This window comes from Pogoniulus pusillus, chromosome 9, assembly GCF_015220805.1.
Source record: "Pogoniulus pusillus isolate bPogPus1 chromosome 9, bPogPus1.pri, whole genome shotgun sequence".
In the NCBI taxonomy this organism is placed as follows: Eukaryota; Metazoa; Chordata; class Aves; order Piciformes; family Lybiidae; genus Pogoniulus; species Pogoniulus pusillus.
Window position 1 is genome coordinate 23,815,502 of NC_087272.1, and position 15,479 is coordinate 23,830,980.

Genomic DNA, 15,479 nt, shown 5'->3' on the forward strand with positions numbered 1-15,479 from the left:
TGATTATATTTTTAAGCTGTTCATATTAACAGGCCAGGCAGCTGTGGCACTGTTCTGTTAAGTAGGCAGCTGTTCTATTTCTGCAAAGGACTGGACTTAAAATACCAGTTCTTTTCAGCAATTGAGTGTTCCTGCTTTTAGTTAGCTAAATGTTTTAAATGCTGAAAGCATCCTCAAAGATGCAAGTTGCTTGTTGTTTTCTGTTTGTTTTTTTTTTTAAACTCTAGAGCTGTTTGTTCTCACTTCTGTGGATTTTATTCTAGGATTATGAATGAAGCTACTATAGAAATGCTATTCTTTCTCTATAAGAATAATGATAGTAAGATAAGTATCAGACATTTAACTGACATAAGGACTCAAGTGCTTCACCTGCACTCTGTATCCTTTTATTTCTTTATCTATAAAATAGACAAAGACTATATAACTACCTCATAAATAGACCTGCTAGGAAGCAAATAAAATGGTTGTATATTTGGTATTTTATTGAAGCAAAGGCCACTGAGGTAAAAATGACCTAAGGTTTGAGAATCATTAGCTGCGTACATAAGGCTTATTTCCAGTACTTCAACTTCTGTCAATCAAGACACAGCTTAACATGTATAGAGTCTCTTGACTTTCCAGGATTATGAAACTGGTTTTCTTTTCACTGTATATGTTTTAATTTTATGATAATGTTCCAGCTTTCTTTCCTTTTCCTTGCTGATGAGTACCACAACATTACTAGGTGTGCTTCTGTCTAACAATATCTTACTAATTTCATTCAGCATCAAAGAATTGGAAAGCATCCTTTTGTTTTTCTCACTTAAGCTGACCATACTTTGTTGCAACCAGGACAAGAGGTGTTGAAAAACACTGGCATGACACTGATTTATGATTTCACAACAAAAGCGAGATGCTGGCTTGGGAAAGCAGTCTCAGATGACAGGATGTCTACTTTCCTTAGATCCAAAATTAAGCTGATGTTGAGAACTTATAAACCCAAGAATTTGTGATGAGGAATTTTTTTATGCTTTGTAAAGCTCTCTACATACCAAATACTAATTAGTATGAAATGATAGCACCTGCACATAGCTGAGCTTAATTTGTTTTTTTACTTGATACATTTCTTGTTTCAATTTTATTCTAATTAAAATGTGGGCCAATATCCATGAGTATAGGCTAGGAGACCAGTGATGCAGAGCAATGAGCTGGAGGCCACTGAGGCATGGCATGAAGCTGGAGGCACCGGTGCGAGACAGAAGTAAGACAGTTTTATGGAGTAGCATAAGAGACTCTAGGGAGCAATGATATGTTAGAAAACATTACTAAAGTACCATAATCTGAGAATTACTAGAGGAAGACAGATGGATGGGATGACCAATAAAAGACAGAAATCTGTAGAATGGCTGATTTGAGAGAACTAATAGGACGAGCCTATCAGGAAAAAAAAGCACAACAAATGTGGAAGCCCACTAGTGGTACAAATCACCAAAGTATGGGACAGGTGAGCTTTCCAAAAGCTTGATTAGCAGAGTACACCCTTTGGTTTGCCTGAGCAAGTCACCCAAAGTAAACCTTGAAACCTAAATATTAGTCAGGGCAGCCAAGAGGTTAAAACACACATTCTGCATCAGGTCAGAAATGATGGACCAGGGAGGAAAAATGCATTTATATTTTTACAAGTGATTGTAGTGTGCTGAGCCATGGTGATCGTGGTCATTCAAGTGGCAGACCTCACTCTCTCACAGACGTGTCAGGGTGAACTAGAGAACTAGAGAACTGGGAAAGCACTTGGTAGCTATAGGTTGAAGCTTGTCTCTGCGTAGATTTGAACACCGTGTGATGCCCTGCTCTTTGGAGGTCACAAAGCAAGCAGCTCAGTGCTGCAGAGAACACTGTGCCAAAAAGCTGTCTGCATTCAGCTCAGTGTCTGTGCCAAGAAACTGAATAAATTATCCTGTAAAGAGAGCTGCATACTGCTGCAGCTATTCTGCAGTGAGCGCTGGAACTGTTTAACTTACTTATAGCTTCTCCTACATGCAGTAGAGGTACACCTACCTTACACTGAAGGGCATGATGTAGAGTTGCTTATGAAAAAAAAATTAGTTATACCCTATATATATATATTTCCCCCCCCCCAAGAAGTGCATTTAGAACTCAGAAAACTGGAAAGATGTTATGCTCATTCTGGAATATCAGTATAGGCAGGGGCTTAACTGAGTATCTGGATGAGCTTTTTCTATTACCCAACCAATTTTCCTGCATTTGTCCCATTATTAGAGTTTATGCCTGGAATTAGACTGTTATGTCTTAGAACAAAAGCCACCTGTATTTATAGAACATTTCTCAGCTTTGTGAATGTTTCCCTGAAACTAATTTTTAAGCCCTGTACTAATGTGAATAAAAAAACCTGATTAAATAGATCAGTCCAGTTGTATGCTATTAAACTGAGAATAGAGATACTTCAGACAGCAGATTTTAGTACCTCTTTACAGTTGATTTTTTCTAAACAGCTACATTTTGTATAAAACTATTTTATATCTCACTTTATTTTCATACAAGCTAGGCACAAAGCTGAGAAAGAAAAACATGGAGTTGTACTTTTAAACATTTTTTTTCCATCAGCACCTGAATAGGAGTATTCTTTTAACCCTCCAGGATTTTTTCTTTAGGACTTATAGCCTTTTTTCGTGTTTCAACCTCAATCACTTCTGTCACTCTCATATCTATTTCACAAAATAGGATTTGCATAATGAACAATTTTGCAGAGATTCAAAATATAAATTAGTTTTTCCTGACAGTGCAGTGAGAGAAATTTGTAAAGATCTGATCTTTGTGACTGTCAGAGTCAGCAGGGGTGAAAGTTAAGTTGTGTAGAAAGCATAGCAATCATGCTTTTCATTAGGACTTGCATATTTTCTCATTGATCATTCTCAGTGCATCATGCAGATGGAAGATCAATCTCAAGCATGGCCTGTTATAGTATGTGTCATATACAAGCACAATAATTCAATGCCTTTTCAGTTACAGCATAAGATCTTAACACTGACTGCACTCAGTTCTGTAGTCAAATAAGCCTAGTTACTAAAACACCTAGTAGTGATAATAAGCACTACAGGGAATGGCATTAGCACCTTTAACCACTAAGAACTCTTTCCTGCTCAGATGGAATTCTGGATTACAAAATTATTATTTGAAAGAGGATCAAAAAGAAACTACTTTAAGGAAGGTGATAAGAAATTTCAAGGCTTGCTGTTATGCAGAGGAGCAGATGAAATGGAAATTGTTCCACTTTGAATGCCAGCACCTGCCATTGGTCAAAATAAAAGCACTTGCACACAGTTCTGAATGCTTTTTCATAAGGATTTTCATATGTGAATGTATGCATCTCTGAGGGCTGTGACAAGAAGACAAGTTGCAAGAGATACCAGTGGGTTAGTGAATATCTGTAGCATGACTCTAAGGAAAGAGAACTTTTGAATTTAATGCTAGGTAAAAGGAAGTTGAAGCTTCAGAAGGAAAAAAAAAAACAACCCTCATCCTATTAGATTCCTTTTACAATTAGGAAATAGGTTTAGGTTCTTTAGAAATAAATAGAAATGTGTAACAGATGCATTCTGTACTATTTTTCCTTTTCTAAAGACACAGCTTGCAAGGCTGAGAACCTTAGGTAATTCTTTAGACAAGAAAGGGATATGATGACTGAGGAACTGTGCACTGATGACCAATTTCTCTAAACAAAACTAACAGAGTGTAAACCAGCCATATCTATTCTGAAGAACTTTTGGTGATCCTAAACATCATGAGATCTATGAGTGGCTGAGGGAACTGAGGCTGTTTAGTCTACAACAAAGGAGGCTGAGGGGAGGCTTTGGTGCTCTCTATGACTACTTGAAAGGAAGTTGTAGAGAGGTAGGTGCTGGTCTCTTCTCACAAGTAAGTAATGATAGAACAAATTTATTATGGACAAATTTAGAAATTTAAGAAGTCAGGAAATGGAAAAGGTTGAACTCTCTTCAGCCCTGCTAACCTGCATGGGGTTGTGAGAAACATCTCTGTGCAGCCAAGATGTGGGAATTACCATCCTGAATTCTATCCATATCCCTTTCCATTCTGTTTTGGGGATTGCTTGTGGTCTTTCAGCCAAAACCCAGACAGGTGGAGCAAGGCATAGATTCTGCCATGAATCTTTCCTTAAAAAATTCCAGTAAGCCCAAAATTTTCAAAGTAGACCTTCCAAGACAGCAAAATAAAGAGCCTAGGAAACCACTGAAACAACCAATATTCAGGTCTTTGGCTGAATACACTGACTACTTGTAAATGAGTATTTACACTATTTAAGCATCCATGTTAATGACTGTAATCCCTGTTGCCCTAAGATTACTTTTACCATGCAGTGTCTGGCATTTAGATGCCCTTAGCTACTGCAGCAGTGAGTGTACTGCAGACATACTTAAATAGCCCAAATTATTCATTACATTTCCAACCATAAGTTACATTCTCAGTCCTCCTACTTGGCCTCCGTGTGATGCTTCATAATCAGATTTTTTTAAAGTAATTTGTTACAGCTAGCTTAATCATATAAGCACTATAACTGTCACCACTTCTGTCCTATGCCTAGAATAATAGTTATTTATATAGTAAAAAAACCCACTATCTTTTAAAGAGCCCTACTGAACATATTTTTACTAAATATTTATTTCTGACAAATGTAAATGTGTCATCCCTGCTGTTAAGTCTTGTAACTGTACAATATTTTTCAATTTGTATGTGTCATTCCTACTACATCTGCTTTAAATAACTCAACAAAGAAATTATTGTCCAAACTGTTCATCTGATCTCTCTATCTCCCTCTTCCCCCCCATTTTCTCTTCAGAAGGACTCTTAACCTTAGCTAGTAAATTTAAATGCACATTTTATGGTTTATTACTGTGAGAATAGGGATATTATTGATGAAACTCCAAGACTTTTAACACTTGTCTTGGAATTGAGGTTATAATTGCTGAGGGAGCATACAAGGAGAATACATTTACAAAATATTCAAGGCCCTAATTAAATGGAAGGGAATTGTGAAACTTCTGTGTTTCAGATACATCTAAGTATTAAACAATCTTCTCCTGTTGTGGACAGAGTGACTTTTACATTGCACCTGCCATGAAATGCCAAGTGCCTAAGCACAGAATCTTCAAATACAGGACTCTGTGGGATGAGAAATAAGCATGAACTCTGCAGAGCAAAAGTTAAGATCATTTAGGATTGCACTGGGAAAGGCCTTCTCATCCCCACACACCAAACTTGCCTTGTGCTTTGTATCCTCAAGAGAAGTGTGAAATCCCACTCATTTTGTCCCACCACCTTTTTTAAAGGGGATGATTTGAAGAGTTTGTACTGACTCTGAAAATGGAGAAGAGCATAATCTACCAGATCAAACAGCAGACTTGAGAAAAATGCAAATGCTCTTTCTCCTAGTGCATATACAGATACAAAGCAATCAAACAGAAATGGGATTGTGCAGATAATAAAATCAAGAAGACCAGGCTAGCTAGAGCCATTTACGGAATGCCATTGAGAGTTCCATATCACTTCTGAATGGCTACTGGCAAATATGTGCCAACACTTGATCTCTCTTGGGAAGCTATTTATCTCCAAATCATCTAACTCCCAGGTGGCTGTTTACCTCTTAGCAGTATGTTTCTCTTATCACTAGATGATTCCTGTCATGTTTGGCCAGTTTTTCTTATGCTTGCTCTTTCTTTGTAGATTGTTTATCTCTGATTCTCTCACTCTAAGGGAATTTGTGCATACTTGATTGCCAATAATAAATGATGGATATATTTTATTATGTGTCACTAGTGTTTCTGTGCATAAGAACAAAAGAGAAAATGTTATAAAACTTTGGCTTTTTTCCATTTTATGTTTTCATATTCTCTTTCCTTAAGTGTAAGTAAATATATATATATATATATATATATATAAAATTTGGTTCATAAACTGTAATTGGGTGGTTTGATCTGTTTTCTGTATAGTGACAAAATATTTTTGGTTACTTAAAAAAATTAAGAAATGGCTTAAAATACCCCCTCAACATCAAACCCCAGCCATTTGATATCTTCTATCACTTTACTAGGTCCCTGACACTCCATCAGAAAAAAAAAAAACCAAAATTATTTTATTTCCTCTAAGCACACTGACTACCTTCTGCTTTCTGCCCTTTAAAGTCTGAGTTTATTAATGACTTGGGCTTGCCTAGTCAACTTATATTAAGTAATCTTAGAAGATCAAACTCTCTTTCCTTTGGCCACTTTTGGTAGTCCGTTGCTTTTCACCTATGGGATGGATTTCACCTACAGTATAGATTATACTGTAACCCTGTGAGTTATCGACCGTCCTCTTTCTGCAGATGTCCTGTAATGCAAAGAGGCTGGACAGGAGCGTATGGGGGCTTCTTCAGGTAGGTCAGATAAGAATGCAACGAAATCAATAAGAGAAGGCAAGGGTGATATATTGACAAACAAAAGCAAAGATACCATTGACTATCTCCCGGTGTTTTGCACAAAGGTTTTGATGCTGTCAAATACCAAATGGAACCATGGTGTGATTCTGCATTAGGAGCAGGAGGATCCTTCTGAAAATGCCTTCAGTGTGTTAGCCTTTGGTCCTCTGACTGCTTTGCAGGTTAAAAACCTGTTCTGATTTATAATATATGTATGCACAGGAATTTTATCCTCATTCACCCTTGTTTCACCACTGCCCTTATTTTCAGTATTAGCATTAGATATTCTCTACTTGATGCATGAAGACAAACCAGTTGTATTGTTTTCATTGTACATTTTAGATTGCTGGACAAGCCTAGTTTTCTAGTATGCCTTAGTAAGACAGGCCATGTAATACTGTAATCATTCTTACATGTTTGTATTGATTCCAATCCAAGTACATATTTTGTGCTAATGGTTGTGCACAGTGTTCTACTGAACTCTTACCAGCTTTCTGCAAACTAGAATTAGTGCACATATTTCCTAGGTTTACCTGAAAACAGCTTGATGGCTGCATTTTAAGCTTTCCTAGCCTTTTCACAAACACTTCATTGATGAATTATATATATAATGTGATCAAAACAAGCACCAATTTCTTTTATTCAGTCACCCCAGTCCACTGTTTACAGGCTTATTGCAGAAATCAGCATTATTTTGTTCTCTGTGTGAGGCCTTGCATTCTGTACTATTTCTGTATTTTTCTATTCTCTCTTGTACCTTTCACCCCATTTTTATTTCATCTTTAGGATGATGGTTGTGCTCCATCTGTACAGTCTATCCTCGGTTTATAATACCTCTCTACCTTACTCTGTCAATGGATTTTGCTAGGACAAATCTATGTTTTGCAGGAAAAATCTTACTTCCCTCCTACACTTGTGATTTCAGTAGGCTCTTTCCTGATTATTTCCTTATGCATTTTGCCTCATCTCCTAATAGAAAGTAATTATCAGTCAGTGACCTATCTGGTAGGAACCCATTGTTCCACTCAAGAAGGACATTCCTTTGAAGGGCTGCATTAATGATGTTCTACAGATAGGAATGGCAAAATGAGAAGGTGGAGCAATGATAACTGAGCTCTTCCACTTCATATTTTACTAGAATTTTCTTAGGACTAAGTTGTATGGCAAGTGTTTGTTTCAACCAGCATCTACTTTCCAAGGCATTTATAGTGTGAATTTGTACCAATATAACAGCTGGGTCTGGCTGTATTTTAAGCATCTTTGGAAGGGACAGCTCTCCATGATATGCAAACAGCCATTCCCCTATCTGAGCTTAGCACTTAAACCAGCAGCTGCGGATCATTTGTGTGGCTGGAGAATTAAGATCTGGTTCAGTCATTTCCTTCTTTCAAGTGGAGAGTTGTGGGTGCAATATTGCCTCTTCAGGACTCATATTTCTGTGAGTTCCTGCTTTTGTTTGTGAAGACACCAATGGCAGAGATTGGAACAAAGTTATTTTAGACCAGCTCATTATTTTAGTTCACAATCCTTTGTCATCTTGGGCAGAAATATATATAATATATATAATAAATTTCCTTTATATGTCAAAGATAATAGAAGAATAACTACATCCAGTGATTGTGAGGAAGTGGGAAAAAACAAAGTATTGCATATTTTATAATTTTTAATCTTCAATATTTGTGCTGTCACAGTGAACAGAAATATATTTTAATTAGATGTTCTGAGCCCAAATTCTGTTGGTCTTTAAGAATAGTTGGACAGACATAAGTGGTTGCATAAATATTACTCAGAGAATGACACACGATTGTTATAAAGAATATAAAGAGGCTGCAATAAAACATCTTTAAAGTATGTCCAGGGTCTTTTTTTATGCTTTCTTCAGTGGAAGATGTCTTGGGCAGGCCCTGCTACCTGCCTCCTCATGGCATTAGATACAAAGGGTTAAGCCCATGAATACAATTTAATTCACTTGGATCCTTTCTCACCCAGGCCTTCTTGTGGTTGCGTACAGAATGTGTGATGGCTTAGGTGCCTTTACAGAATCCAAGTAGTGCTTATTTGGAAATTAATTGACCTCATTTCTGAGAAAATACTCTTAAAAATACATCCATACATTTGTGTGAAAGTAGTATCAGAAGTCAAGCTAATAGCTTGCAGACAAGAAGTGCTGCTGCTTAACCAAGTAAGATAACTAGTAAGGTTTGTAACACATAAGCAACAGATGTGCATTGAAGCAGCAGCAATCTGACAGGATTTTGCAAATTACAATATTGTTGATCCTTATATATTTTTCAATGCCTACTTTAGAAATTCCTGTTTTCTGGTGAACTAAACTAACTCTGAGCTAATTCTCAGACATTACTACTTTTCCACTGCCTTCTATTGGATCTTCTTTACTTGTTACAGACAAGGGCTGAATTACAACATCCACTGGGTGTCATGTGCAATATCAGCCAGATCATGGCCACAAACTTTGTATTTGATAAACTCTTGTATATCCAGCTGTGGGACTGAAAATACATCTTCAGGCATGAGTTGCTCTTTGCTCAAAATCCAACACATTACAGTTTCTTAGTAGTGGTTTGTTTTCCTGCTCTGACAGTGCAAGTTCTATTAATAATCTGTGTTCATACAGCCACTGGCAAACCAGGAAAGTAAGTGATGTGGTGGCACAGTAGAAACAAGAGCTTTTAATCACACCAACAATGTTGTCTGGAGGGAAAAAGAGAAAGCCAGTGCTAGATGTGCAGAGGAAGTAGAGAGAGAGACCAGAGCAAGCCCATGGAGGGTTTTATAATCAAGAAGTTCATTTTGCACTGAGTTCTGAAATTAATGAGGAGCCAGTGGAGTTGTCTGACAATGGGGGTGGTATGAGTTAGTGTCCAGGGATCACAGAAGTTATTCTGAGCCCAGACATATTGAATCGTTCATTGTTTTCTTCCACTGAAGAGTCCTATAATTCCAGTACTTAATCATAAAGAATAATCAAGTTCTCTCTCTGACTTTAGCTTTTCTGCCTTTCTCAGCTGGCTGATCATGCCTTAGATAATCAGTATCATCTCATCTCTCAAGCATAATATATACATGATAATTGCCCTCTCCTTTGTACTATAGCTCTCTTGACTTCTTCATGTTCCCTAGCTGTTGTTTGCTGACTTCTTGTGTAGTTTTGTTGTGATGACAGCCTGGTTTACAGAAATAATCTTAACCCCTCCTGCCCCTATGTGCTGTTACTGACTTAAACTCTTCTGTTCTCTTTCTTGTTTTGTTTTGTTTCGTGGTATGCCATTTCATTTGTGACTTGTTATCTAGAGATGAATATATGAAGCTCAGGTATCAGGATATTGTAGATTTCCCTAATCACACTTCTCTTCATGGCTTTGTGTCTCTTTCAGATTGCATTTCACAGCCACATTGCTTTTCATGGCAGTCCTATTGACTTGACTGAAATTCTGCCTTATGCAATCAAAGAGAATTTCTTTGCAGAACAGTAACTGAGAATTTTGACCTCCTTCACTTACTCTGAGGATAACATTGAAAAATGGAGTGCATAACAAGTACAGAATTGCATTTATAAGCTGGCAGTGCTGCCTGATTGCAAGTCTGTTATGTAAAAGCATTTAACACTGACTGTAGAGATTGAGATGTAAGCAGGTAATAGCCATGATAGAGAACAAATAAAATTACCTTGGAACAAGAAACTTCAAATTTTGCTTTTATGAGTCTAACTGTTCTTTAGAGCAAACAATCAAATGCACAGTGTTCAGATGTTCAGATAATTGCTTGTTTCCTTTTCTCAAAAAATGAAAGAAAAATGAGACAATCAGAAAAGTTTCAGGAGACTTAGCAATGTAGAAGTCAAATGGATTCATCAAAAGAAGCAGAATTGTACCTCTTTAGAGTTAAGGAGAATAAAGTAAATTCTAGCCCCACTGGGCTTTAAAAATGATAAATCTTTGGCACAAGAAAAGGCTTTTTTAAATTAAATTTTCTTTGCAACCCAAGGCTTTTTTGATTTATACTATCTAGCCCCAAGCAAGAGTCTTAATTATTTCTGATTTATTTCCTTTATACCTGAGAAATATATTTCACTTTGGGTTTTTTTATTATTATTATTGCAGGCTTTCTTTTTCTGTAGGCATATCTTCATTTGCTAGCTCCGATTTCTACTGCTAAGCTTCCATATTGTCTTTCCTTTTGAGGTGAAATACTCTAATGAAAGCCTTCAGGTCTTACTCAGAACCCCCTCAGCTTGCTTTCATAAATGTGATGCAAGACTGAAGTAATTTCCTTTTAATTTCAGATTGTTAATTTTTCCTATAAATTCTGCAGTGAGATGTGCTGCCCCATCTTCTGAGGTCAAAGGTTTCTTGTGATCAATGTTCTTTTTTCCCCCCTCAACTATTATTTTCAGGTAAAACATGCTACACAAGCTTAACAGCATTTCCTCATAGTGATAAAATAGAGTATCAGTTTTTTTTCTTTGTGTAAAATATTTCTGGTTTATTATGCATATCATTGGGGGAAGAAAAAAAGCTTCTCTTCTACCATGGCACTCTTTCAGGAAAATGGGAGGAAAACATCCCTGCCCAGCACAGCCTGGTAATTAAAGCAGTTTCCAGGCTCCAAAACCCTTAATCAGAAAATAAATTGATTTAGTAAGCTGTTGCTGTTTTCAAGGAGGTTTTTACAGTTCTGCCCAGGTGGGATGCTGGGAGGTGTCATGCCAGCTTGGGGCTTTCTCTTGGGCTAAGGTGTAAGTGGCACCTGGGGCTGCTCAGCCCTAACAAGACCAGGCAGATCTGCCAAAACACAGATGTGAAACTGAGTGGCTTGCAGGAAAAAACAGAAAGCATGGGCATGGGCAGGGTGGGAGGGTGGGGGTTGGGGAAGAATTTAGAGTATCCTCAGTGAACTTTCAGTTTCCTCATTTAGCTTTTAATACCCTCATCTTGGGCTTCTCTTCTGCCAAAGTTCTGCTGAACTTTGTGCTAGTGAGATGAAGAAAGAGACACTTTTCTAGCAGAAGAGTTTAAACATCTGTTTAAGCCAAACATATGAAAGAATATTTAGATACTACAGTGACAAGAGCTCTGTAAAATACATGAATAAATACCTGTCTGATTCTTTAAATTTCCTTAACATCTACATATTTCTATAAAAGAAACATTTCTAGTGATGGACAGTGTTTTTCTTAGGATACCAGCACTACCACCCCATGCTGAAGGTTAGCTCAGGCAGGAGGAGTTTTACTGCAGTGGTGAAAATCTTGTCCACAAACCCTATGCTTCAGATTTTTCTGTGGGAGTGAGTGCCCATATAGTCACAAAAGTGGACAAAAATCTGTTTATGCCTGACATTAGGTGACAGATTGAAAACAATTCTGCTAAGCTTTGAAATGTCTAGAAGCTTAATTAGAGATTCTGTATCTAGAAATAAGCTGCATGTTTGAAAAATGTTTTGTGGAGCTACAATTGTATTACAGAGCTACACTAGAGAAATGAGACCATCAGCACACTGGTTCACTGACAAAACAGTTGAGTTTTTTCTCCCCACTGCACCCTCTGGGCTAACTGCAAATCCTATTCAAATAGTGAGAAAATACTCAGCAGGTACTTGCCCTGTGAACCATCAGAAACATGAATTTTCCTAGAAAAGAGTATAAGAAAATCCACAGTTCAACTTGGTGATAAGGACAAACACATCTAAGTAATTATTTTTGTTCTATTTTAACAAAAGCCAACTTCACTCTGTATAGAAAACTGTGGTTGTGTCCGGACGAGTACTTTGTGCTCTTCAAACCCTGGAACACAGAATCATAGAATGGTTTAGGTTGGAAGGGACCTCAAAGATCAACTAGTTCCAACCCCCTGCCATGGGCAGAGACACCTCCCATGAATATTCTTTCCATGGGAAATTCAGTAGTGCCAGTGCCATTTATTGATTGGAACAAGTGCACAATGGGGAATGTTGTCATTGCTCCATGCCATTGCAGGTTCAAGAGCAATTTTTTCTTTGATACATCTGAGGATTTTGTTTCTACATCAACAATTTAAATGCTCTGAACTGTGTTTTAACATAAAGATCACAGAATCATAGAATGTTGGAGGTTGGAAGACACCTTCAGAGATCATCAAGCCCAAGCCCTGTGCCAAAAAATGGGACCACCTAGGGTGGTCTGCACAGGGTCCCTCTTCTTTCCCCAGTCCTTCTCTGCTGGGGAAGGGTCAGTGGGTGACAGAGCAACTGCTATAGTTTATCCTTGGGTACAGAGTAGACATAAACAATGAACTGAAGGGATTTTGTTAATGTGGCATAGATCTATAGCTATTCTAAATTTCCCACTGATCTAGTTATCGGTGCAAATCTGTTTTAATTCTGCCGTTGTGATGCAAAGGGCATATGGAACGCTGTTATTTGTCAAAACCAGGTGCAAAATAGAAGGCAATAGAGGACAGGGTTTGAGTGATCTAAATGCTGTTTTCCTTGTTTCATTGCAGAACATCATATGTTGTAGCAAGCAAAATTAGATATCTTGTCTGGAGAGGTAGAAATTTTATCTCCTTCTTAATGCCCACCAGAGCATATCCATCTGCACACTTCTAGGAACTGTATCTAGGAACAACATATATCTATTGATGCTAACAGATGGGCTTTTCAAGCTCTGAGTACAGAGCCTAGTAGAGCAGACATGGCGTGCTCACAGTCTCTAACACCTTGGATATGTCTTCAGCAATACAGAGGATCAGATCTACAAACCAGAAAACTTCATAGGCAAATAAAGTACTGCTGATGGGTGTGTGAGCTCATATTACAACAGCTGAATTTTGATCAAAATGGTATAGAGAGAACTGATATATCTTATCACTCTTTACTGTACATAAGATTAACTCAGTCTACATAGTAACAATAAGTCACTCAATTTACATCAAGCTGTCTTCTACTTTTGGCATTTGTGCCAGTATTCATTTTTTTACAAGCTACTGCAACATTTGTAAAGCTTTCACCTGCATCCTAGAGGCAGATTCAGCAGTAGTAACTTTAAAAGCCTGATAACTTGAAGAATAGTAGGACACTATTCTATATTTAGTTGAATAAACATGTCTGGCTGGGTAGATTGTAATCTGACTGCATTGAAGCTTCATTTGTAGGAACTGGATGAAATGATGTTATACTTGTTTTGATGGCTTGCATTCAGAACACTGCATTGAGTATTCTCAGATACAGAAGGAAGAAAAAGGGTAAAAATAGTTCCGCCAATTCAGTTTCTGCCATGTAGTTGCCTTTCCTTATAGCTGCATTGGGAATCAGTCTAAGAATCTCTAGAGAGCCAAGAAAAGTGTTATTCATCTTCTTGCTCAAGCTCAGAGATTGCATGGCCTAGTGAGTGACATATTACCCGAGCGATCATTAGCATAATGTATAAGTGAGTAGATTTTTCTCCCTTAATTGCTGTATTTTTGGGAAAAAAAAAAGAAGAGAGTGTGAGAGAAAAAGGGTAACTGCTTCATATATTTGTCCTTTCCAAAACCATTTTGGTGGCCTAGCAGGCTTCTGCTCCCTGAAAATCTAGATTGTGTTAGAGTTTTGTGTAGTTCTCAGTGAAAAATTATTTCAAACCTACAAACTCTTTATTCATTAAAACAAAAGAGTGTATTTTTTTTCATGTCAAAAGGATAAAAATGTGGTTCTAGAGTAACTAATTTTAATTTTGTATATATTCATTCTGCTCTGAAATGAAGGAATGCAAAAGGTTTATATTTTGTTATTTTTGTCTTTAACCTTTAAATGTTACATGTTTCTCATCGATATTTATCTTTGCCAAAAGCAGATTAAAAATCTAATTTCTTTTTCTGCCTTTGTAGGTTTTTGTTGTGGGTGGTTTTAGGTGTTTGCTTGTTTGTTTTTAACAGCCATGAAAATTACTCCACTGTCACGTAATGGAAGCATTTGTTCTTTTCTTAAGGTTATAATTAGCGCTGTAATTATTAGTCTGATTTTTGACCTATTTGTTCTGCTTAAAGTTTTTAGGGTAAATTCTGCCTGTGGCTTTTACCACAAGGGAATTCTGCAGGAGCTAGAAGTTAATTGTGCTAAACTTTTGGGGAAAAAAGAAGAATTATTAGAGAAGAATAAAACAGCTATAATCTTATGCTGAGGAGTCTTTTACATTGTTGTGATGGTCTGGGTGTTCTCCACCCCTCTACACTTAGGAAATCACCCAAACTAGACTCGGAGGCTCTGGAAATTGAATGAAGCTTATATTTACAGCTTAGCACAATATACAAGCAGATACTTAGAGTATATACAGTTATATATAGAAATATACAAGGTAGAAGGTAATACAGAAACACTGCACCCCTCTCAGAAACCTGAGTCCCCAGGAGGGGCTCTCAACCACCCTTCCACCTTTTCCCACCCCTCTCAACCTTACCCCAGATGTTGCCTTATGCCCAAGGAAGATTGGAAGGTCGGCCAGGGGAGTTAGGAAGCAGGCGAATTAATCAGAGAGACTGCAGGTTAGGTTAGAGAGAAAAAATGCAGCCCAAAGCCCAGGCAGAGAGCAACTCCTTTATCTATGTTTGGATTTGTGTTCTTATACATTTCAGCAAGCTATGAGTGAAGTAGACATCGCCATTGTTTTCTTCTCACAGCCTGTAATCTAGTTCTTCTCACCAAAATATTCTAGCTAGCTTCAAACCAGCACAGTTGTATTCTCTTATTTGACAGTACCTGGGGGTACTGGTAGATAGTAGGCTGAAGATGAGGCAGCAGTGTGCCCAGGTGACCAAGAAAGCCAGTGGCACCCTGTCCAGGATCAGGAACAGTGTGGCCAGTAGGACAAGGGAGGTTATTCTGCCCCTGTACTCAGCACTGATCAGGCCACACCTTGAGTACTGTGTCCAGTTCTGAGCTCCTCAATTAATAGGAGATGTTGAGATACTGGAATGTGTCCAGAGAAGGGCAACAAAGCTGGTGAGAGGCCTGGGACACAAACCCTATGAGG

At 37.7% G+C, this 15,479-nt stretch overlaps 1 long non-coding RNA gene across 2 annotated transcripts in view; it reads left to right on the top strand.

The window, feature by feature from the left end:
- The window catches only part of LOC135178223 (uncharacterized), a 29,350-nt gene extending 19,170 nt beyond the window's left edge, over nt 1-10,180 (top strand). For both annotated transcript variants that reach the window (XR_010303438.1, XR_010303439.1), the window contains 2 exons: nt 6,380-6,430; nt 9,868-10,180. This is a non-coding gene — a long non-coding RNA (uncharacterized LOC135178223). The remainder of the gene's footprint in view (nt 1-6,379; nt 6,431-9,867) is intronic.
- The last annotated feature ends 5,299 nt before the right edge of the window (nt 10,181-15,479 follow it).